Source organism: Hemitrygon akajei, chromosome 7 (assembly GCF_048418815.1).
Source record: "Hemitrygon akajei chromosome 7, sHemAka1.3, whole genome shotgun sequence".
Taxonomy (NCBI): Eukaryota; Metazoa; Chordata; class Chondrichthyes; order Myliobatiformes; family Dasyatidae; genus Hemitrygon; species Hemitrygon akajei.
In genome coordinates, this window is record NC_133130.1 from 68,508,763 (window position 1) to 68,534,201 (window position 25,439).

The 25,439-nt window shown below is 41.5% G+C and overlaps 1 protein-coding gene across 1 annotated transcript in view; it reads left to right on the plus strand.

Annotated features, from left to right (window-relative positions):
• Positions 1–24,611, plus strand: part of tiam2a (TIAM Rac1 associated GEF 2a) — a 209,062-nt gene extending 184,451 nt beyond the window's left edge. Inside the window, exon 22 of the transcript XR_012099625.1 lies at positions 20,806–24,611. The gene's annotated coding sequence lies outside the window, so the exon portion shown is untranslated. The remainder of the gene's footprint in view (positions 1–20,805) is intronic.
• The last annotated feature ends 828 nt before the right edge of the window (positions 24,612–25,439 follow it).

Consider the following 25,439-nt stretch of genomic DNA (forward strand, 5'->3'; position numbering starts at 1 on the left):
TAAAAAACCTTCCTCTAATATCCCCCTTGAACTTCCCTCCCCTTACCTTAAAGCCATGTCCTCTTGTACTGAGCAGCGGTGCCCTGGGGAAGAAGCGCTGGCTACCAACTCTATCTATTCCTCTTAATATCTTGTACACCTCTATCATGTCTCCTCTCATCCTCCTTCTCTCCAAAGAGTAAAGCCCTAGCTCCCTTAATCTCTGATCATAATCCATACTCTCTAAACCAGGCAGCATCCTGGTAAATCTAATGTGCTGTACTATTCTATTCTATAACCTGCACAGAATGGATGGGTTACCCCTGAACCTAAGGGCAAACCGAGGCGAGGTAGGTTTACCTGTGTTAATTGCAGAAAGGAAGGTAGTATGTGTGTGAGGCTGGTTTTCTGTCCTCAGTGTCAGATGTGGGAGGTCCTGGAGTCGCCCAGCCCCCAGGACAACCACATCTGCACCCAGTGTGTCGAGCTGCAGCTCCTAAGGGACCGAGTAAGGGCATTGGAAATGCAGCTCGATGACCTTCGTCTGGTCAGGGAGAGCGAGGAGGTGATAGAAAGGTGGTCACACCTGGGCCACAGGAGACAGACAAGTGGGTAACAGTCAGGAGAGGGAACGGGATGAGTCAGGTACTAGAGAGTACCACTGTGGCTCTCTTGACAATAAGCACCCCTGATTGAGTACTGTTGGGGTGGACAGCCTAGCTGGGGGAAGCAACAGTGGCCATGCCTCTGGCACAGAGTCTGGCCCTATGGCTCAGAAGGGTCGGGAGGGGAAGAGGAAGGCAGTAATGATAGGGGACTCTATAGTCAGGGGGTCAGACAGGCGATTCTGTGGACGCAGGAATGAAACTTGGATTGTAGTTTGCCTCCCAGGTGCCAGGGTCTGGGATGTTTCAGATTGCATCCAAGATATCCAGCAGTGGGAGGGAGAACAGCCAGAGGTCGTGGTACATATTGGGACCAACGACATAGGTAGGAAAAGGGAAGAGGTCCTGAAAAAAGACTGCAGGGAGTTAGGAAGGAAATTGAGAAGCAGGACTACAAAGGTAGTAATCCTGGGATTACTGCCTGTGTGACGCGACAGTGAGTATAGGAATAGAATGAGGTGGAGGATAAGTGTGTGGCTGAAGGATTGGAGCAGGGGGCAGGGATTCAGATTTCTGGGTCATTGGGACCTCTTTTGGGGCAGGTGTGACCTGTACAAAGAGGACGGGTTGCACTTGAATCCCAGGGGGACTAATATCCTGGTGGGGAAGTTTGCTAAGGCTACTGGGGAGAGTTTAAACTAGAATTGTTGGGGGGTGGGAACCAAACTGAAGAGACTGGGGAAGAGGTGGTTGGCTCACAAATAGAGAAAGCTTGTAGACAGTGCGAGAGGGAGGATAGGCAGGTGATAGAGAAGGGACGCATTCAGACCGACGGTTTGAGATGTGTCTATTTTAACGCAAGGAGTATTGTGAACAAAGGGATGAGCTTAGGGTGTGGATCAGCACTTGGAGATATGACAAGGTGGCCATTACAGAGACTTGGATGGCTCAGGGACAGGAATGGTTACTTCTAGTGCTGGGTTTTAGATGTTTCAGAAAGGTCAGGGAGGGAGGCAAAAGAGGTGGGGATGTGGCACTGTTGATCAGAGATAGTGACAGCTGCAGAAAAGGTGGACATCATGGAGGGATTGTCTACGGAGTCTCTGTGGGTGGAGGTTAGGAACAGGAAGGAGTCAATAACTTTACTGGGTGTTTTTTATAGGCCGCCCAATAGTAACAGGGATATTGAGGAGCAGATAGGGAAACAGATCCTGGAAAGGTGTAATAATAACAAAGTCGTTGTAATGAGAGATTTTAATTTCCCAAATATCAATTGGCATCTCCCTAGAGCAAGGGGTTTAGATGGGGTGGAGTTTGTTTGGTGTGTTCAGGAAGGTTTCTTGACACAATATGTAGATAAACCTACAAAGAGGAGAGACTGTACTTGATCAGGTGTCAGATTTCTAGATCATAATTCTATCTCCTTTACAATAGCATTGGAGAGAGAGATAGGAACAGACAAGTTAAAAAAGTGTTTAATTGGAGTAAGGGGAATTATGAGGCTATCAAGCTTAAATTGGGAACAGATGTTCTCAGGGAAAAGTACGGAAGATAGGTGGCAAATGTTCAGGGGATATTTGTGTGGACTTCTGCATAGGTACGTTCCAATGAGACAGGGAAGTTATGGTAGGATACAGGAACCGTGGTGTACGAAGGCTGTAATCTAGTCAAGAAGAAAAAAGCTTACAAATGGTTCAGAGAGCTAGGTAATGTTAGAGATCTAGAAGATTATAAGGCTAACAGGAAGGAACCTAAAAAGGAAATTAGAAGAGCAAGAAGGGGCCATAAGAAGGCCTTTGTGGGCAGGATTAAGGAAAACCCCAAGGCATTCTACAAGTATGTGAAGAGCAAGAGGGTAAGATGTGAAAGAATAAGACCTATCAAGTGTGACAGTGGGAAAGTGTTTATGGAACCGGAGGAGATAGCAGAGATTCTTAATGAATACTTTACTTCAGTATTCACTATGGAAAAGGATCTTGGTGATTGTAGTGCTGACTTGCAGCAGACTGAAAAGCTTGAACATGTAGATATTAAGAAAGAGGATGTGCTGGAGCTTTTGGAAAGCATCAAGTTGGATAAGTGACCGGGACCCGATGAGATGTACCCCTGGCTACAGTGAGAGGCGAGGGAGGTGATTGCTGAGCCTCTAGCAATGATCTTTGAATCATCATTGGGGATGGGAGAGGTTCCGGAGGATAGGAGGGATGCGGATGTTGTTCCTTTATTCAAGAAAGGGAGTAGAGGTAGCCCAGGAAATTATAGGTCAGTGAGTCTTAATTCAGTGGCTGGTAAGTTGATGGAGAAGGTCCTGAGAGGCAGGATTTATGAACATTTGGTGAGGCATAATATGATTAGGAATAGTCAGCATGGCTTTGTCAAGGGCAGGTCGTGCGTTACGAGCCTGATTGAATTTTTTGAAGATGTGACTAAACACGTTGATGAAGGAAGAGCAGTAGATGTCGTTCATATGGATTTCAGCAAGGCATTTGATAAGGTACCCCATGCAAGGCTTGTTGAGCATGTAAGGAAGCATGGGATCCAAGGGGACATTGCTTTGTGAATCTAGAACTGGCTTGCCCAAAGAAGGCAAAGAGTGGTTGGAGATGGGTCATATTCTGCCTGGAGGTCAGTGACCAGTGGTGTACCTCAGGAATCTGTTCTGGGACCCTTACTCTTCGTGATTTTTATAAATGACCTGGATGAGGAAGTGGAGGGATGGGTTAGTAAGTTTGCTGATGACATAAGGGTTGGAGGTGTTGTGGATAGTGTGGAGGGCTCTCAGAGGTTACAGCTGGACATTGATAGGATGCAAAACTGGGCTGAGAAGTGGCAGCTGGAGTTCAACCCAGATAAGTGTGAAGTGGTTCAATTTGGTAGGTCAAATATGATGGCAGAATATAGTATTAATGGTAAGACTCTTGGCAGTGTGGAGGATCAAAGGGATCTTGGAGTCTGAGCCCATAGGATGCTCAAAGCAGCTGCGTAGGTTTACTCTGTGGTTAAGAAGGCATACAGTGTATTGGCCTTCATTAATCGTGGAATTGAATTTAGGAGATAAGAGGTAATGTTTCAGCTATATAGAACCCTGGTCAGACCCCACTTGGAGTTCTGTGCTCAGTTCTGGTTGCCTCACTACAGGAAGGATGTGGAAGCCGTAGAAAGGGTGCAGAGGAGATTTACAAGGATGTTGCCTGGAATGGGGAGCATGCCTTATGAAACAGGTTGAGTGAATTCGGCCTTTTCCCCTTGGAGCGACAGAGGATGAGAGGTAACCTGATAGAGGTATATAAGATGATGGGAGGCATTGATCGTGTGGATAGTTAAAGGCTTTTTCCCAGGGCTGAAATGGTTGCCACAAGAGGCCACAGGTTTAAGGTGCTGGTGAGTAGGTACAGAGGAGATGTCAGGGGTAAGTTTTTTACTCAGAGAGTGGTGAGTACATGGAATGGGCTGCTGGCAACAGTGGTGAAGGCGGATACAATAGGGTCTTTTAAGAGACTTTTTGGTAGGTGTATGTTCTGCACAACTTTGTGGGCCAAAGGGCCTGTATTGTGCTGTAGATTTTCTATGTTTCTATGAAAACAATATCCTTGTGGGCAAGTTTGCAAGAGCCTTTGGGAAGGGTTTAAACTAATTTGGCAGAGGGATGAGAACTGGAGTGATAGGGCTGCTGGTTTACAAGAATAAGCACTGTGTTGTGAGAATGTCAGGAAAGACAGGCAAATGATAGGGCAAAATTGATAGGGCAAAAGTGTCAGTGGGGTGAGTTGCAGTGTAAAAGGGGGACAAAATTGAAAAGGCTGACAGATACAGGACTGAAGGTGTTATATTTGAATGCACGCAGTACATGGAATAAAGTAGATGATCTTGTACTATAGTTAGATATTGCCAGGTATAATGTTGTTGGTATTACTCAGTTGTGGTTTAAAGAAGATTATAGTTGGTAGCTTAACATCCAAGAATACACATTGTATCAAAAGGACAGGCAGGTATGCAGAGGCTCTGTTGGTTAAAAATCAAATCCTTAGCAGTGAATTTGGATTGGAAGATGTAGAATCTAAACTGAAGTTGCAAGGGGATGGGAACCAGAGTGCCAGAACAGTTAGTGGAGAGGTTGTGGAGACAGACATCGGTAAGACCTCAGACAAAGGCAGGAATCAAAAGGTTGAGCGTGGTGCACTAGTGTCTTGAGCTGAATATATTTCAATGCAAGAAGTATCGTAGAGAAGGCAGATGAGCTCAAGGCATGGATCAACACCTGTAATTATGATAGTGTATTGTAGACATTAGTGATACTTGGTTGCAGGAGGGGTAGGACTGGCAACTCACTGTTCCAGGGTTCCATTGTATTAGACATGACAGAGCAGGGGTCGTGTTACTAATCAGGGAAAATGTCACGGCAGTTGTCTGTCAGGACAGACTGGTGAACTCAACTAGTGTGGCATTATGGATGGAACTGAGAAATAAGAAAGGTACAACCACATTAATGGGGCTATACTACAGACCACCCAGCAGTCCTAGGGATTTAGAGGAACAAATTTGTGGAGAGATCACAGACTGTTGCAAGAAACATAAGCTTGTTATAGTAGATGATTTTAACTTCACACATTGTGACTGGGAATCCCATACTGTAAAGGGACTAGATGGGATAGAGTTTGTCAAGTATGTTCTGGAAAGTTTCTTTAATCAGTACGTAGAAGACCCAACTGGATCTGCTATTAGGGAATGAGGCAGGGCAGGTAACATAAGTTTGTGTAGGGGAACACTTTGCATCCAGTGATCACAGTGCCATTAGTTTCAAAGTAAGTATGCAAGAAGATAGGTCTGGTCCACAGGCTGAGTCTAAATTGGAGAAAGGCCAGTTTTGATGGTATCAGAAATGATCTGGTAAGTATGGATTGGGACAGACTGTTTTCTGGCAAAGGTGTAGTTGGTAACTGAGAGGCCTTCAAAAGTGAAATTTTGAAAGTACAAAGCTTATATGTGCCTGTTGGAATAAAAAGTAAAGATAACAAGTGTAGGGAACCTTGGTGTTCAAGAGATACTGAGGCCCTGGTTAAGAAAAAAAGGAGGTGCATAGCAGGTATAGGCAGGTTGTTAAAAATGAGGTGCTATGGAGTATAAGGAATGCAAGAGAATGTTTAAGAAAGAAGCCAGGAAGACTGAGAAAAGGCATGAAGTTTCTCCAGTAGACAAGGTGAAGGAGAATCCTAAGAGATTCTACAGATATGTTCAGAGCAAAAGGATTGCAAGGGACAAAATTGGTCCCCTGGAAGATCAGAATGGTAATCCAGTGTGGATCCAAAGTAGATGGGGGATATCTTAAATACTTTATTGCATCTGTATTTACTCAGGAGAGGGACACAGAATCTTTAAAAGTAAGGCAAAGAGCCATCAGACCTTCATGGACCTTATACAATTACAGAGGAGGAGGTGTTTGCTATCCTGAGGCAAATCAGGGTGGATAAATCCCGACGGCCTGCACGTTGTTCCCTCAGACCCTACGGAAGGCAAGTGCAGAAATTGCCTGGCCCCTAGCAGAGATATTGTAATCATCCTTAATGACAGGAGAGGTACCAAGAAATTGGAGGATGACCAATGTTGTTCCACTGTTTAAGAAAGGCTCTAAACTTAAACCAGGAAATTATAGGCTGGTGAGTCTGACATCAGTTGTGGGAAAGTTATTGGAAGGCTTTCTAAGTGACCGGATATATTAGTATTTGGATAGCCATGGATTGGTTAAGGATAGTCAGCATGGCTTTGTGCATGGTAGGTCATGTTTAACCAATCTTACAGAGTTTTTCAGGAAGACTCCAGGAAAGTGGATGAAGGCAAGGCATTAGATGTTGTCTACTTTAGCAAGGTATTTGACACGGTCCAGCATGGGAGGTTGGTCAAAGTTCAGTGGCTCGGCATTCAAGACCAGGTAGTATATTAGATTAGACATTGGCTTTGCAGAGAAGCCAGAGAGTGATGATAGATGGTTCCCTCTCTGACTGGAGGCCTGTGACTAGTAGAGTGCCTCAGGGATCGGTGCTGTTGTTGTTTGTCATCTATATCAATGATCTGGATGACAATGTGGTTGACCAGATCAGCAAATTTGCTGATGACATCAAGATTGGGAGTGTAGTGGACAGCAAAGAAAGCTATCATGGCTTGCAGGGAGATCTGCATCAGCTGGAAATATGGGCTGAAAAAAGGCAGGTGGAATTTAATGCAGGCAAGTGTGAGGTGTTGCTCTTCGGTAGAACTAACCAGGGTTGGTCTTACACAGTGAATGGTAGGGCACTGAGGAGTGTGGTAGAACAAAGGAATCTGGGAATACAGGTCCACGGTTCATTGAAAGTGTCATCAAAATTAGACAGGGTTGCAAGCAGAGCTTCTGGTATATTGGCCTTCATAAATTAATGGATTGAGTACAGGAGATGGGATGTTATTTTGAAATTGTATAAGACATTGGTGAGACCTAATTTAGAGTATTGGTCACCTACCTACAAGAAAGATGTAAATAAGGTTGAATGAGTCCAGAGAAAAGTTACAAAAATGTTGCTGGGTCTCTTGGACCTCAGTTATAAGGAAAGATTGAATAGGTTAAGAATTTATTCTTTCGAATATAAAAGATTGACAGGAGTTTTGATAGAGGTATACAAAATTATGAGGGGTATAGATAGGATAAATGCAAGCAGGCTTTTCCACTGAGAAGTTGGGTGAGACTACAGAGGTCATGGTTTAAGGGTGAAAGGTGAAAAGTTTAAGGGGCAACTGAAAGGAAACTTCTTCACTAAGAAGATTGTGGAAATGTGGAATGAGCTGCCATCACAAGTGTGCATGCGAGCTCAATTTCAACATTTAGGAGAAGCTTGAATAGATCCAAGAATGGTAGAGGTAAAGGGTGCAGGCCGATGGGAGTAAGCAGTTTAAATAGTTTCAGTATGGACCAAATGGGCAGTGGCCAGGATGTGGACTACAAATTACAATGGAAGATCAAAAAGGCATGTCAAAAGGGCAATGATATGATAGTCATAGAGAATTTCAATATGGAGGTTGATTAGGAAAATCAAGTTGGTGCTGGATCCCATGGAGAATGCCTACAAGATAGCTTTTTAGAGTAGTTTGAGCCCTCTTGGGGATCAACTATTGGATGTTGTGTAATGAACCGGTTTTGATTAGGGGCATTAAGGTAAAGGAACCCAAGAAGACCGTAATCGTAATACCATTGAATTCACCCTGCAACTTGAGAGTGAGAAGTTAAAGTCAGATGTATCAGTATTACTGAGACATGAAAGAGCAGATGGCAAAAGTTGACTGGAGGGGGCAGTGTGTAGTGAAGCTGTCAGAAAGAGCTGGAGTTTCTGGGAGCAATTCAGAAGGTGCTGGATAGATTTTTCCTGAAGGAGAACTAGTATTCTAAAGGCAGGATGGTGTAACCATGTCTGACAAGGGAAGCTCAAACCAATATAAAGGCAAAATAAAGGGCATCTAATAGAGAAAAATTTAAGGGGACGTTACAGGATTGGGTAACTTTTTGAAACTAACAGAAGGCAACTAAAAAGCTATAAGGGGGTAAACAATGAAATTTGAAGGTAAACTAGATAACAATACCAAAGTGGATACCAGAAGTTTTTCCAGATATGTAAGGAGTAAAAGAGAGGCAAAGGTAGATATTAGACTGCTGGGAAATGATGCTGGAGAGGTGGCAATGGGGGCCATGGAAGTAACAGAAATGAGTACAGTTGTTATTACAAGGAGAAGGTGCTTGGGAAAATGAAAGGTCTGAAGGTTGATAAGCCACCTGGACCAAATGGACTACACCCCAGGGTTCTGAAAGAGGTAGCTGAAGAGATTGTGGAGGGATCAGTAATCTTTCAAGAATCATTAGATTCTGGAATGGTTCCAGAGGACTGGAAAATTGAAAATGTCATTCCACTCTTCCAAGAAGTGAGGGAGGCAGAAGAAAGGAAACTATAGACCAGTTAGCCTGACCTCAGTGGTTGGGAAGATGTTGGAGTAGATTATTAAGGATGTGGTTTTGGAGTCAATTGTTAAGGATGTAGTTTTGGAGTATTTGGAGGCACATGATAAAATAGGCCAAAATCAGTATGGTTTCCATCAGAGGAAATCTTGCCTCACAAATCTGTTGGAATAGTTTGGAGAAATAACAAGCAGGATAGACATGGAGAATCAGTGGATGTTGTGTACTTGGATTTTCAGAAGGTAGCTTAATGACTTAAGAGCTGATAGTTTTACAGAGAAGATACTAGCATGGGTAAAGCAGTGGCTGATTGGCAGGAGGCAGAGTGGGAATAAAGGGAGCCTTTTCTGGCTGTCTTACCAGTGACTAGTAGTGTTCCACAGAAGTCGGTGTTGGGACCACTTTTTAAGTTGTATGTAAGTGATTTGAATGATGGTATTGATGGCTTTATGGCCAAGTTTGTGTACAATATGAAGACAGGTGGAGGAAGCAGGGAGACTGCAGAAGGGCTTGGACAGATTAGGAGAATGGGAGAAGTTTCAATGTCAGGAGGTGTACGGTCATGAACTTTGGTAGATGAAATAAAAACATAGAATATTTTCTAAACAGCAGAAAATTCAAAAATCTGAAGGGACTTGGGAATCTTGTGCAAAATTCTCTAAAGGTTAATATGCAAGTTCAGTCAGTGGTAAGGAAGGCAATTGCAATCTTAGCATTCATTTCGAGAGGACTAGAATATAAAAGCAAGGATGTAATGCTGAAGCTGTATAAGGCATTGGTCAGGCCTCACCTGGAGTATTGTGAGCAGTTTTGGGTCCCTTATTTTAAAAAGGATGTGCTGACATTGGAAATGGTTCAGAGAAGGTTCATGAGAATGATTCTGGGAATGAAAGCCTTCTCATATGAGGAGCAATTGATTGCTCCGGGCCTTTTCTCACTGGAGTTGAGAAGAATGAGGGGGTATCTCATGAAATCTAGATAGAGTGTATGTGGAGAGGATGTTTCCAATGGTGGAGGAGTCTAGGATTAGAGGGCACAGCCTTAGAATAGAGGGATGTCTATTTAGAATGAAGATGAGGAGGAACTTCTTTAACCAGCTAGTGGTAAACCTGTGGAATTCGTTGCCACAGGCAGCTGTGAATGCCAGGTCATTGAGTGTATTTAGGGCGAAGGTTGATAGGTTCTTAGTCAGGGTCTGAAAGGTTATCGGGAGAAGGAAGTTGAGAGGCAAATGGATCAGCCGTGATGAAATGGCGGAGCAGACTTGATGGGCTATCTGCTCCTACGTCTTATGGAATTATGGTCTAATATCTGACCACGAAACTTTACAGCAACCAAAGCTGATGCGCCTAGCATGGCAATTTCATTGGAATGGGGTCACTGACCTTAATAAACAAGGTAAGTTTGGCTCAGCTGATGTTTAATTTTCTGTATATTTGTGCTTCTAATTAACAATAATTGATGTATTTTCAATAAATTTGCTTTTAGTTTCAAAAATGTTTTAATTTTTAAAAACCATTTAAATCTATGTCAAAGATTTTTAAATGTCTGTTAATCAAAGACATTTAAAAGCAACAAAATGGGCCTCTGATGGCTCAAGATTGCATGGGAAGAGATGTAGGTTTTGGGGAGAGCAAGTGTGGGATTCTGTACCAGCTCACCACTGCAACAACAATACACCACTCATCTAGAAGAGCAAAACACTCCGAACACCGTTTTGTGTAATTTCCTCAATTAGCTTTGATCACCTAAAGGAATCTGGGTGGATTTTAGCGCCTTTTCTTTTCTTTTTTTGCTAACCTTAGAAATTACAAGGCTCAGTGCATATATTATGGTCTGCATATTATTGTATTAATATCAGACAAATAGGCTGGACAATCATTTACTGTGAAACTTTTATATAATATACAACTTTAGATTATATTAGAGCCTAACGTTCACAGACTGCAAAGCAGAATATTCCAGCATCTGCAGATTTTCTCTTGTTTGTCATAGCAAATTTCTTGGATATTTGTAAGTCAGTTCCTTACCTCAATTGGTATGTCACACCATACTACATCTAGCAACAGGCAAATGGCTGGTATTATTTAACAACCTTTTATCAGTGGAACATGTGACTAAACCTGACATGACATGATTAAATTCAATGTTTGGTTTTGAGAGAGATAGTTTGAATCACAATCAAATTTAAATTTAAATTTAGATAAGGCTGTCTTTGGAGTGATGACACGTGAATTGTCTAAAGTAAACCGGATAGAAATGTTCAAGATCCAAGATTCAAGACTCATGATTAGTTAATGTCATTTCCAGTACGCATATGTAAAGGAGAGAAGATAATTGTTACTCCGGATATGATACAGCACAAAAAAAAACAATAAGATAAAGAACACAATAATTATAAAACATAATAAATACATAAAACTTATATACGTGGGTTGATTGTGCATACATAAAGTGATGCAAGGTACCAGAGTACCTGTACATAAGGTGACTGACAGGAAACGATAGAGTAGTAGTGGTGGGTGGGTTAGTGGGTGGAGGTGTTGATCTGCCTTACTGCTCAGGAAAAGTAATTGATTTTAAGACTGGTTGTCTTAGCATGGATGTTACGTAGCCTCCTCCCTGGGACAAACAGTCCATGAACAGGATGGGTGGAATCTTTCATGATATTGCTGGCCTTTTTCCTAGAATCTTTCTATATATATATACACACACACATATGTCCACAGTGGCCATCAGGTTGAGGATATATGGGTAAAACTGAATAATCAAAAGAAATGTTTAGTGGAAGTATCTGATACAACACAAAATCTGTGCACATTTGCCAGGACCAAGAACTCTCGATATGTATTATCTAGGTCTGCACAAGAGAAAGCAGTTGTATGGGTTAATTTCTGAAGTCTTCCTATGTAGTATAGGAGAAATCTGGAACTCCTTCTCCCTCAAAAACTCTTGAGGAAAATAAAACCAACACCAGTAACACCTGTGGTTGAGGTATCGATCGGTCATAGCTGCACGGAACACCAGAAAAGGTTTGAGATAGAATGGTCTCTGACCTAATCCATTTCTACTATTTCAGTGTTGTTCAGTATCATCACACTACTGCTTCACTTTCTCTCTGTTCTTCCCTGCTTCAGACCACTGGATACAATCAAAAAGAGACAAGTATCCTCTCATACTGAGAGACAGATGCATTGTGTTGCGTTGCATTTCAAAAGGGGTGGTTGTGGGTGGAGCTTAATTAATTTTATTGCAAAAGATTCCAGTAGTTTCCAGAAGTACCTGCTGGAAGCATTTTTGCTGTTTTGGTGGTTGGCAGCAAGCCAGGAATGCTTTCCGGTGAATGCAAAGCCTTGCAAACCCAATGGTGTCTCTTGAGTTAACCTGTAGCGGAATCATAAAGTTCAGAATTTGTTATGAGTTCTGGTCAGGAATGTTATTCAGGAAAAGGGTGTCACATTTCATATGGAACAGCTAATTTTTCTTTAAATACATGGCAACCCATCCAATAGAGGACTATTGCCACCCTGATCCACTACTGTTTCTTCTTTCTTCCTTTCCTCCACTTCTCCTTCCCTCTCTTTGCAATCTTCTTCTCTCTTCTACCACTCCTCCCTATCCTTCCTTCCCTCCCTCACTTTTGTTCTTTCTCTGCCTCCCCTCCTTTCCATTCCACTTTCGTCTGGCTCCTCTTCTCCTCATTCCACCACTCCCAGCCCCAACCCCTTTGGCTCCCTCTCTTCCCTCTGAGGTCTTTCTGCCCACCTTCTGCCTCCTGAAGCTTTCCACTACTTCCTGTAATTTGCTCATAGACCTGGACCTATCCTATTGTATGTGCTGGAAGTAGGGAGCACCAGTGTAGGCAATGGAACATACTAGCCAGAGAAACTATTTTCAACTAGAATGAACCATGAAGAATGCTGTCCTCTGTTAGTTTGAGCTGAATACTTTTCAAAATACATTACTCAGAAAGAAATACAAATCTTACCTGGTTAACCTCATGAAGTCCTTGAGACTTCAACTCATTTAAAAGTATTAATATCCAAGGATTCACTCTGTTTTAATTATTAAAATGAATCTCATTAATTTCCAGTGAATATTATATATAAATATGGATCATTATAACCAATTTTGGCAGTGCCCAACTGAAAAGGCTGTTACAGTGAAGGGAACCTCGTGCAATAAACCAGCATGTAAAATGGTTACCTCGCTCTTCAATTTCAGTGCCTTTCCATTGAAAGAACAGCAAAATGTTGAGCTGCCTGCTGCTTTTAAACATACCTCGTACACTGTCATATCCTTGCCAAAGGTATTTATCAGTAAAGTCATTCAAAAGAAGCACTTTTCATGCCTAAATTTACGTATGAGGCTATTACCAAATGGTTCCACTCGTGGTGTGTTGTTAATGCGAAGACCAAATACCTTTGTAAAAGCAGGATGTAGAAGTGGTGGGCTGGGGAACTTGACTTCTCTTCGTGCTCCATCGATGCTGCCTTACCTGCTGAACTCCTCCAGCATTTTGTGTGTGTTCTGGTTAAGATGGCGCTGAGCTGTAATGACCTTCAAAGCTGTGGCTCAGACTTAGCTGTTTCTTAGGTCTGTAAGGATGATTTTAGGGACAGCGTGGGAGGTTAGGGACAGGGAAGAGGGGAGTTAAAGGTCAGGGGCAGTAAATGAAAATTTGGGGACAGGAGGTAGTGTTCAAAGCCCAGGTTGGGGCATTTCATGATTGAAGGCCAGTGGTCCCTAGGTCAACTAGTTTCAGGTCAGAGGTCTGAAGTCAAGGCCCAAAGGTCAAAGTCCTGTGATCAGCAAGACCTGGGTTCAAGGTGCGAAGGTCACAGTCCCATGACTAACACGTCCAGAAGCCAAGGCCCGAAAGTTAAAGTCCTGTGATTTGCGAGTCCTGGGAGGTAGACTGAGGTCCAATGACTGCGAGTCTGCAAGTCTAGGACCAAAAATTGGAGGCTAGTGGCGGCCTGTCATATGGAGGCATGTCTGTGTGTGTGAGTGGGTGGGTAAGGGGCTTGTTTTCCTGTGTTGTCCTGTTGTTTTTATTGTTCTGCTTTTGTCTTTCTGCTGAACATTGTGGCCATGGAAATTGGCACTGGAATGTGTGGTGACGTTAATGGGCTGCCCTAGCATATCCTTAGATGTGTTGCTTGTTACCGCAAAAGATGCATTTCACTGTATGTTTCAGTATACACGTGATAAATAAATGAAATTCCAGTCATTCATTACACAGCATTAACAGATAGATGATGCAAGTGTCCTCAGAATTAAAGATTGACATTTATAAATAACAATTTATTGGAATAAAAATAGCCTGCTCATCCTCCATACCACCGTCCAGTGCTCAAAATCATATCTTTATTTTATTAATACACTTGGCAGAAATGACACATTGATTTTGCAATTTAAAGACAACTAACATGAAGTCAGAGTGCTTTGAACTTCTAATCCTTGTATGAGTAGACCAATTCAGGCTTTGGCCTGTGAATGTGAGGTGGGAGAAGACCACATGATGGATTTACAAGAATGAGCCTTGCTATGGTAGGTGAGGGAAAGACCAGGGTCTGCCGACTCTTTGTGTAGGTTTTTGTGGCAGACTTGATGCCAAGAAGCAGCCAGACTGTTTCCAGCTAAGTGGTTCCACCTGACTTCTGAATCACAACGAAGCCCAAAATTGCCTGGGCCTTGCACCTCACAACTCTGTTAAAAAGGTCCAGTTCCATGCCATTATCTCACCCTCTCAAACAAGCACTGTTCTCACAGTGGGCCTTAAGAATTTTGTGTTCAGTCTGTTAAAAGCCTTCTTGTTCAAGTGCAGTAGTCAAGGAGCCCATAACAACCACAAGAGAGCGGCCAACATCCACAATCAAAGACTAAGGACATCGATACAAAAACCAATGTTTTAGGTTGCACCCTCATGGCCTACTTGACACACGAGACTGCAAACTTTATTTCCTCATGGCAGAGAGCTTTTAGTTTTCCCATTTTTAATCATTTAGTCTGAAATAATTTTTTCTGGTGGAAGGATGACCTTGAGTAGGTGTTAAAAAAGAGTAAAATTGACAAGTGGGGTGATTCTTACATTTTTTCTGCTCCTGCTGGGAAACAAACAAAATTTGTACACAAATTCTGTGCATTGATTGCCTGAATCCCTGCTGTGTCTATTTTCAAGTCTCAAATCAGCGACAGCCTATTCATGTTCCATTATTTCCCAGAGTAGGAACCTAATCTAATTGGATGTCATGTTAGGCATGAAGCAGCTTAACCAATAGAAGTACTGCAGACTGATCATCAAAGTAGCCCAAATCACTTTCCCTTGGTTTAGTTCGTCCTGTTAACCCCTGGCATGACAAAGATGAGGCAGCCCTGGGAGTTAGCACCACCACCCTACCCTGCCCTCCAATAATGTCACCATCATCTCCTTCAAGGTTGCATTGATAGTGGCACAAGTTTGATACAACTCCTCCTGTTTGGACCTTCCATTCAGAATTAAGGCCTGCTCACCAAGGTGGTAAGTTCTTTAAATGGAGTTATAGGAGGGGTAAAAGGGTCAGGGGAATAAGCAACCAATTCACAATACCTTCCACCTGATTAATTAGAATGCTGGACAAAATTTCTCCACAGGTATTGCACTTGGTGACAACAGCAGATAATATACCTGCATTGAAGTTTCAGATCAGTTATGATTATATTGAATGGCGGAGCAGGCTCAATGGCTATCTCTAATGCTCTTACTGTATGTACTATAAGGTCAGAGAGAGAACTTGAAGAGAAATGTTCTGAGTTCTGCAGAAGGTGCTCTGGAATTTACATATCTACCACTAGTTCAGGCTGTACCTCTGCTACCTATCCAATGTGCCAATCTCCATAAAGACCACTCGACAGCAGATGAAGTGGAGTTTTTAGAATTTGCCCATTTATGATTCACCTTCAGTTCAGTTCACAGAGTTTGCTGGGGCATAGGGAGTTGACAGAGAAGGATATAATACACAGAAAGTCTTTTGGAAGAAAAGGTTTAGACACTTATGGGGTAATTGCGGTGTTTAAAAAGATTAAAGGAATTGATAGCAAATACTCCATGGAACTTGTCTATACTTCTCACTGCCTCAGTAAAGCAGCCAGCCTAATCAAAGGCCCCACTCACCCCAGAAATTCTCTCTTCTCCCCTCTCTCATCAGTCAGTAGATACAAAAATCTGAACGGTTCAAGGATACTCTTACCCACTATTATCAGACTATTGAATGGTTCCCTAGTACACTAAGGTGAACTCTCGTGATCTTGCACCTTATTTACAGTATTTACCAGCACTGCACTTTCTCTGTTACACTTCATTCTGCTTTCTGTTAATTGTTTTACCTTCTTCTACCGCAAAGCACTGTGTAATGATGTAAGGAGCCTGCCATTTAAAACAGAGGAGCATAGAAACTTCTGAGGTTAGTGAATCTCTGGAATTCTTTGCTCCCAGAGATAGGGGAGGCTAGGTCATTCGATGTGTTTAAGTCAGATATTGATAAATATTTTAAAGATTATGGAATTGTGGTTACTGGAAACTGACAAAGCAGAGAATTTGAAGTCAGCACAGATCAGTTGTGATCATACGGGTCAGGTGGCCTGCTCCTGCTCCCATTTTCTTGCATTATTGAGTTCTTGTGACTGTTTTGATATCTGCCCTTGTGGTACGTATTGCTCCAGATCGCCTTCCTCCAGCATCACTACCAAGCTGCACCGGCGGACCTGAGCCTCGGGTCTGCGGCAGTGCTCACTGACGTTATCAGTAGCAAACGTTTTCTGCTCCTCTCTGTCAATAATCCATTGAAACAGCTCCTCCTTCTTGAGTAATGCATCAGAGGTTCCTCGGGAGTGACCTTCCACATCTCTGAAGGAAGCACAGATGACTCTGGGAATGGAGCAGATTGAGCCCACTTCACCTGGCTATCTGTGGCTGGATAGGAGGGACAGTGCAGGCACACAAGAACCATCCTGTTCCTACTTCCGGGCAGAATTTTGCAAGAACATCGCCAATTTTAAAAATTGCCCCCAATATTATCTAAAGTAAATGAGCTTTCAGTGGGTTAAGAATGGTGCTGACGGGGTAGGCATTTGTTTTACTTTGGTTGGTTGTTTTTATTTTCTTTTTTTCCCCAAAGAAACCACTATCAATGCAAGATGCTTATTTCTTGACAGGACTTCCTGCAAAGTGATAGCAGTTGTCTTATTCTTGAAGGGCTTGTATAGCTTGATGAAGTAACTATATAATTCAGATAAGTTTGTAAGTGTCTCACTGCACTGTTTTTTTTTGACAAAATCAAAACGTTAGGTCGTCCATTTTCACATGTGAGGGGTAACCAGCTGTCTTCAAAGGATATGGGGAGAAGGCTGGGGAGTGGGGCTGAGGAGGGAGAAAAGGATCAGCCATGATTGAATAGCGGAGCAGATTCGATGGGCCAAAGGCCTCATTCTACTCGTGTGTCTTGTGTTACCCAGTGGGGTAGATATATTTTAAATGTCTTTGGAACCCAGGTTATTGGGAACTTAATCTGACCTGTTTTCCAGTCACAGCAGTTAAACTATGGAATCCAATTTCTATCAGAATATTTGGTTGCCCAGTTCTACTAATACTGGTCAAGACGTATAAAAAGGCTGGATGAACTCAGCAGGTCGGGCAGCATCCATTGAAAGGAGCAGTCAACATTTCAGGCTGAGACGCTTCGTCAGGACGTTGACTGCTCCTTTCAACGGATGCTGCCCAACCTGCTGAGTTCATCCAGCCTTTTTGTACGTCTTGATTTGACCACAGCATCTGCAGTGTACTTTGTGTCTACTAATGCTGGTGTTTCTGGCACCAAAAATAGCAGCAGATCCTCAATCCAGTGCTGTCACATCCAATTACAGTGCGAGAGGCTAAATCTTCCGTACCTTAATGTTAATTATCTGCAACTTTTATCCAGGTTCATTCAACCCAGTTGTAGTACTATCTCATGTCTTGTGCCTGATGCCTCAAAGGCATCCAGGGAAAGAATTCATGAAAAGTGCTCCTTTCATGCTATTTGTATGTGCAGTCAAGCAGCACGTAGTGATTACTGATGCAGAGTGAAATAAAAAGTGAAGCTCAGGCAGCTGCTTTGATAAAATAAAATCTATTGTGGTTTATGGATGTACAAATCTTGGAGGCCAGAGTTGTGACTTTCTTTGTGTCTATTGTTGCACGATCAGTCCTTCTAGTAAATGAGCTGCATGTGATCTGAATTCTGCAACTGGATTCTGAGAGTATTGCGTGGAGTGGAAAACAAACTGTTGCTGGAAATTCTCAGAAGTTCAGGTAGCATCACTGGAGAAAGAAACAAAACTGACCTTTCACTAGAATTGAGGAAATTTAGAAATCACATGTGTTTTATCTGGCAACTGTGCAGTCCGTAAACAAAAGTAAGTTGTGCCAGTCTCGTTGTCTGCAGTGGCCTGTAAAGTTGATCAAGCGATCCATGTTAACATTGAAAGCCTTTGTCACTATGTGGAAATTATTGCTATAATTCAAGGATCTGATGCATAATGTCAACTTTGGCTCAGCAGTAGCATTCTTGCCAATAAATTGCACGGTTTGGAAGCTATTTCAGTGCAGACTTGGAGAAAGCTGCACAGCCTGAGCATCTGTTCTTCAGATAAATTTAAAATGAGGTATATCTACTCTAAGGTGGACATGAAAGATTCCATGGTATTCCTTGAGTATCTTATTCACACAGCCAACACCATTAAAACGTTTAAGTTGTTATTCATCTCTTTGCTGCTTTTGTGACATAATTGTTTGTATTTTGACTGCTACCAACACTACAAAATATTGTTCTAATTAACAGTAAAAATGTTTGGGGCATCTCAAGGATATGAAAGATACTATACTATCCTTAATAATGTTTCCAAAGTAGTATCTCCTAACATTGAAGCTCAATATTTCAACTGAGTGTTAAGGAAATACCGTTCAAATAGATCACCTCTGACTGGTTCCCAGAGTCACAATATTTTATGTAATGCATACAAAATGCTGGAGGAACTCAGCAGGCCAGGCAGCATCTATGGAAAAGAGTAAACAGTCAACATTTCTAGCCAAGGCCCTTCATCTAGACTGGGAAAAAGATGACGGGTCAGAGTAAGAAGGTGGGAGAAGGGGAGAAAAATGCACAAGGTGGTAGGTGATAGTTGAAACCGGTAGGAGGGGAGGGGTGAAGTAAAGAGCTAGGAAGTTGATTGGTGAAAAAGATAAAAGGCTGGAGAAGAGGGAAGCTGGTAGGAAAGGGTAGAAGGCCATGGAAGAAAGGGAAGGAGAAGCACTGGCGGTAGTTGAAATCAGGAGAGGGGTAAGGGGACGATAGTTGAAATGGGGGGGGGGGTGATAATTGAAACTGAGAGAAGGGGGAGGGGGATATTTCCAACATCTGCAGATTTTCTTGTGTTTGTCTCTCAATATATATGTGGCAGATTCAGTTAAATTTCTGAGCAATGGTGAGCTCTGATAATGGAGATGAGGGACTTGACAATTCCATTGAACTTCAAATGTAGGTGGTTAGACGATCATATTGCAGACAATCATGGCTTGAATTTTACTTGACTTTTTCTGAGATTTTGAGATTTATGGATTGGACTGTAGTTCATATTGGTCTCTTTCAGTTTTACGTTTTTTCATGTTTTCACCCATTCTTTCTTGTAGCCAACTGGTGGGCTGGAGGTTTGGGGTTTGATGTTCTTGTTGTTTCTCCATGGGGGTGATATGTTGGTTTTGTAGGTACGAGGTATGTGTTGGGGCATTTGGGGTTTGTGAGTTTTTGCTTCTTTTTCTTTGCTTGTGAGGATGGGGGGGGGGGGATTGATGTCTTTCTTTCAACTACTTCTAAGGTTTTTTGGTATTTTATGGCTATCTGGAGAAGACAAATCTCAGAGTTGTATTCTGCATACATACTTTGACAATAAATTGAACCTTTGAACAGCCTGGGTCTTGCTTCAGGTAAACTTGTGAAACAGTTCTGTGTGGAATTGAACATTGTACTTTTATCAGTCAACATCACAACTTCTAAACCCCTGCAAAAATGAAGGACAATGATTTCCAGCTGTCGGTAGCTGCTCTTGGGGTACTGCCCTGGGGAACTCCTGGGCCAATGTTATGGGGCTGGAATCAGTGACCTCCAACAAATGTAACCATTTTCCTCTGTGCAAATGTATTACCACAACATATGGAGTGTTTTCTCTTTGATGACGACCTTTTTTTTTTGGTTTTCAAGGTTTACAGCAATCACTCTTACCGCTTCTTTGGAATCCAGCTTTGGAGTCCATCTTCGGTGTAAAACTGTGATGATGTTTGGGTCTGATAAAAATCTGTACTAAGCATCCGTACTGCCGAAAGGTCTCAGCCCAAAATGTCGACTGTACTTTTTTCCATAGATGCTGCCTGGCCTGCTGAGTTCCCCCAGCATTTTGTTTGTGTTGAACAGTGGCTAGTACATTAACTGCATCAACACATTCCATCACTTTGCTAATTTGGTTGAGAGCAATTGACTGGGTGATAATTAGTTGCACTTGACTTGTCCTGCATGTTGTGAACCTTTCATATCTGGGCAGTTTTCCACATTGTTGAGTAAATAACAATGTGAGAACTGTATTGGAACAGATGCAAGGATAATTCATGGAGCATTAGTCTTCTGAACTACAGCTCATTAGTCTTCCAACTACAGGTTTGGATTCACAGCCATTTTTGTATCCTGATGAATGGATGGCATGAAGTTACAGTGGCAAAGGAGGGAAGGTTGAAGTGGAACTGGAGTGAATCGGGTTGTGCTGAAGGGAATAGACCCAATGGAATGATGAAATAGGAAGGGAGGATGTATATCTGGTGATGACATGTTGGATAGACAGTCTGCAGAAAATAATCAGATCAGTGTGGGGGCTGGGGGAATGGAAGCTGAGGAGTAGCTCTATTAGCTGCGCCAATATGTCGCCCAAAATCTATGTTTTTAATAAAGATTGTATTAATTTCAGCTTAAGCAACCATGTTTCGGCTGGTAATGCTGCTGAAGTTCATTGCGGTGTTTTAACACTTATTTGTTGTACTGTATCTGACAATATATAAAGTAATTTCTTTTCCTACATTAATATATCTAAAGTTAAAGAGAGATGTAGTTCATAAGTTTCATCTTAAAGAAATGTCAAAAAGCTTTAAAAATATACTGAATTTATACTATTTTCTTATTTTCACAGGTAATTTGTTTACATCTAATAGTGTCACTATCACTCCTGGGGCGAACTTGTCATGGTTTCCAATATGGTAGATGAATGTGAAGACTAAGCATGGAGGTAGCAGTGAGTCCAAGGGTCCTCTGGAAGAAATGTGGCAGAAAACACACTGAAAAGAGCTAGTTTCAACCTGTGGAAAACTAGCAGAAGTCATCTGTCTTTTCACATGCAAGAGTAAAAGTACCAACCTAATAAGAGCTAAAATTTGTGGATCCCAGTGACCTGGAGGCAACCAGAGACTGTTCACAAGATTGGAGGAAGTGTAATAACATATGCATTTTGTAAAACACACAATAATTTTGTCAGACTCCAACACTAAGGCAATATATTTGGGCCTAGTTAGCCATGCAGATTGACTGTAAGCATATGGAGAATATTCTGGTCAGCTCTCTGCTTCACTCAATCACCAGATGGTCAACTGAATGGATTCACGTGGCAACTCAAAAATATTGCCATACAATTGTGGAACCTCTCCAGAGATAGATCCCGTAAATGTTTCCAACTCAGAATCTGTACACAAGTATTAAGCCTGTATTGTACAGTATGTCTTAATTTATAAATTTTATTTTTGTAGCAATGCACACTGCCATTGTAAATTATGCTTGGATTAAGTAAAAATGAAAACATATTCTATTTTTTACCTAAAGAACTGTAAATGGAATCATTTGTTTTCAGAACTTCTAAACCAAATTCCTTTCACATATAAGTCCTGTAAAATTGATCTTTAATTGATCTTAGAATTCATAATGTAGGTACAGGAAACAGAAAATGTAGCAAATGCACATCTGGTCAGGCAGCATTTTCTATAAAGAGGCAAAGGATGAAATGGAACTATAGATCAGGACAACTGTGTGTTATAATGATGTGGTGCTGTTGAGCAGAGAGTTTGCGAGTATTTAGCTCACAGATTGCAATGCAATATGTGGTGTTGCAATTGAGCATTGCAGAGCAGACTCAATGGGCCATATGGTTTAATTCTGCTCCTATGTCTTATAGTCTAAATAGACCTTTTGGGAAGGAAATAGGTAGTGTGGCCTATTTGTAACACAGATCAAATTGGTTAGCATGGGTGTTGAGGAGTTGACAGTAAATCAGAGGATTTAAAAAAAACTTTCGGAAATTAAGAAGCTTTCGAAAAGCATTTTGTTTGTAGTCTTAATGGTGTGCACTTGTCAAACCACATTGACAGGCTAGATAAAGCAGTCCTGATGAAGGGTCCTGGCCCAAAACATCGACTGTTTATTTCTGTCCATAGATGCTGCCTGACTTGCTGAGTTTCTTCAGCATTTTGTGTGTGTTCAAGATTTCCAGCACTGTGTTTAAATAAAGCAGCTAGTCTTTTCTGATGCATTATGTACACTTAAAAGCACTTCCTTTTGACTTGCTATAATTTGGAGGATGGTAGGGGGTGGGGTGCTGGAGTGCAGCACCTCTGTAAATTGTCATCCTTTCTGGAAGCTCTGGATGCAGAATACTGCACAGATGACTTTGTAACCCGGAATGCTTATTTGAAGACCACTTAACTTGAATCAGTAACTCATTAGGGATGCCCCAGCTTCTGTAAATCTCAATGAGATTTATTCATTGACAACTCCTCCTGCTCTAATATGGAGTTTATATTGTTTGAACAATATCTACCAGTCGTGGTCAAAGCTACAGCCATCCTTGAGGCAAAGTTATATTTCTTTGATGTTTCTGTTATCTATGTTGATTAAATTCTCAGATAACTTAAAGAAATGTTGTTTTGGTGTAACATTGTTAAACAGCTGATGGAATACAGAACAGAACAAATACTGTCACAATGGAAGAGAAAGAAAGAGTGATTTTATTTATAATTAAAATGGGTAGGTAAAATGTGATAGTATTAAACTGGAGTGAGCGATTTGTGAAGCTGAGGAAACATCATCACTGGGAAGAGTCCTAATAATGATGAGCTTGGCTTACATTTCTGAATGTGTTTTAAGACATTTGAATTGGAAATGGTTTATTATTGTCTCTAAAGACCATAATACATAGGAGCTAAATTAGGCCATTTGACCCATCGACTCTGCTCCACATGTATGAGATACCCGAACAATATACTGTGAAAAGCTTGCCTTGAGCACAATTCATACAAATCATATCATTGTACAATGCATTAAAGTAGTATAAGGTAAAACAATAATAGATTGCAAAATAAGTGTAACAGCTACAGAGAAAGTGCAGTACAAGTAAACAATTAGATGCAAGATCATAACAAGACTGATTGGGAGATCCAGAGGCCATCTTATCATCCTAGGTTTACAAGAAAATGACTTCTCAAAGATGCAGAGAAGTACATAAAACTCTTTTCTTAATTGAATTTTCAGAATTTAGACTAATGTTATTATATTATTCATGTAACTCTGCTATTTATTGTGTTTATGATGACTTTTGAAATCAAGGAAAATACAGATAAATATAGTAAATGTCCCTTTTAGCTTATAGTGAAGTTTTGAGAAGTTCGCTGTGGGCTATTATCGTCTCTCTGACCTAGATATTATTTCACATAACACAACGTTTCTAATGTACCATCTATAGCATATATGTCAAACTCAAGGCCCGCGGACCAAATCCGGCCCGCGGTGGAATTATCTTTGGCCCGCGAGATAATATCTAATTACTATTAAAGCTGGCCCCAGTAATCGAAGCGCCTATGGCGTATGATATGGCTAATGCTGAGTTTATTCAGGTACCAGGTTTTCAGGGTTTTTAGTGTTTATTCGGCAGTCTTCTTCATAAGAAACGGAATTTGTAAAGTGAAACACTTTGTAGTTATAGCAGAGACTGAGACACGAGAGCAGGCTGAAAAAATGGAGGCAACGAAAGCTGCGTTCGCACGCGTCCGACTGATCCGGCCCGCATGAAGCTGCATTTTGCTCAATCCGGCCCGTGACCTAAAATGAGTTTGACACCCCTGATCTATAGGAACTGAATCTGAAACCCATTTGCTGAACAGGTTCCACTACCCTCTGTTTGGCTCATACAGCCTGCTAATTAGTTTTGTTTCTTGCAGATGTATGACTAAAGTATGTACAGAGGTTGCTGAAATATACAGGGACATTAAAAGACATGCAACATATGTAAGAGGGCGAGTCCCACAGAGACACTGTTGAGACCGGTTTCTGCATTACTTAAAGGGTATGAACCTATTTTGATCCATGGCCATTGAATATGGCAAGTTAATCTTCTGTTAAGTCACCATCTAGATCTCTGAGTAAAAGATATTCTCATCTCTGCTCTAGATATTCTGGAAATGACTTGAGAAGGACACTTCTTTCTCCAGTTATTGCATATAAATGTCAGATCATCTGGAAAACTTCCGCTAGCCCTTGTCTTTCACTGTTTCAGAGAAAACAATCCTTTAACCAAGTTCTCCTCATAACCAATCCTTCGAAACATCCTGATAAATTGTATCTGCACCCTTTCTTAAACCCTTTGCACCTTTCCAAAAATACAGTGCCTTGAGTTAGCAACAGAAGTTCAGATAATTCCTAACTTGTGATGGATAAGATAACCAAGATCCCGTGGCTTTTATGTTTTATTAAAACATGTAATGCATATGGTTTTTTATACACATTGTTATGGATGAATGAACAGAAAGACATTGTTACTTTTAATAGACACCAATGTCTGTTTGTTCTTCCACCGATTTTAAATTTGTGTCTTTTGCACTAATCCATGTTTCCATATTGGTACTCAATTAAAATGTGTGTAAATAGAAGTTGTCTGCCATGCTTCTACAGACTTCACCATTGTATTGTTGGTATTTTGAAGAATTTACCTGCCCTTTGGATGGGAAATTGGCACTGATGTAAAGGATCAATTATAATCGTATTAATTGATTTTCCTATGGATAGAGCTGCAAAATAAGGGGATGATCACATTGTTGGGATTGTACTGTAGACCGCCAAATAGTGAATGGGAATTAAAAGAACAAATATTCAAGGGAAGTTGGGAAGAGAAAGGATGTAACTGTCATACTCATTAGGGCTTAAATGGGGTAAAATTTGCTAAGTCTGCTCTTTTCAGCAATATATAGAGGGGAAAGTTCGATATCCTATTGGGTAATAGGGCTGAGCAAGAGACTGAGGTGACAGTAGGGGTGTACTTTGGGACCAGTGACCATAGTTCTATTAGCTTTTCAATACTGTAATTATGTTAAGGAACAGAACTGGTGCACAAGTTCAAGTTTTAAATTGTGGCAAGACAAATTTTGATGGGAGGAGACAAAAGTTTGCAAAGGTTGACGGAGTGAGTTGTTTGCGGACCACGGGCAAGAGGGAGACTTTTAAAGGTGATATAGGGAGATCTCAAGGTCTGAATGGCATGCTCCTGTTGTACAACAGGGGGTCCTTGGAGTACAAGTACATGGTTCACCAAGTGTGGATTCAGTAGAAGACAAATTGAAGAAGCAGGCCTTTGGTATGCTGGCCTTCATTAGTCAGGGGATTGAGCATAAAAGTAGGGATGTCATTATGTAGTTGTACAGGACACAGACGAGTCTACGCTTGGAGTATTTTGTTCAGTTTTGATTGCCCTGCTATAGAAGGATTTTATTAAACTGGAAAGAGTTACAA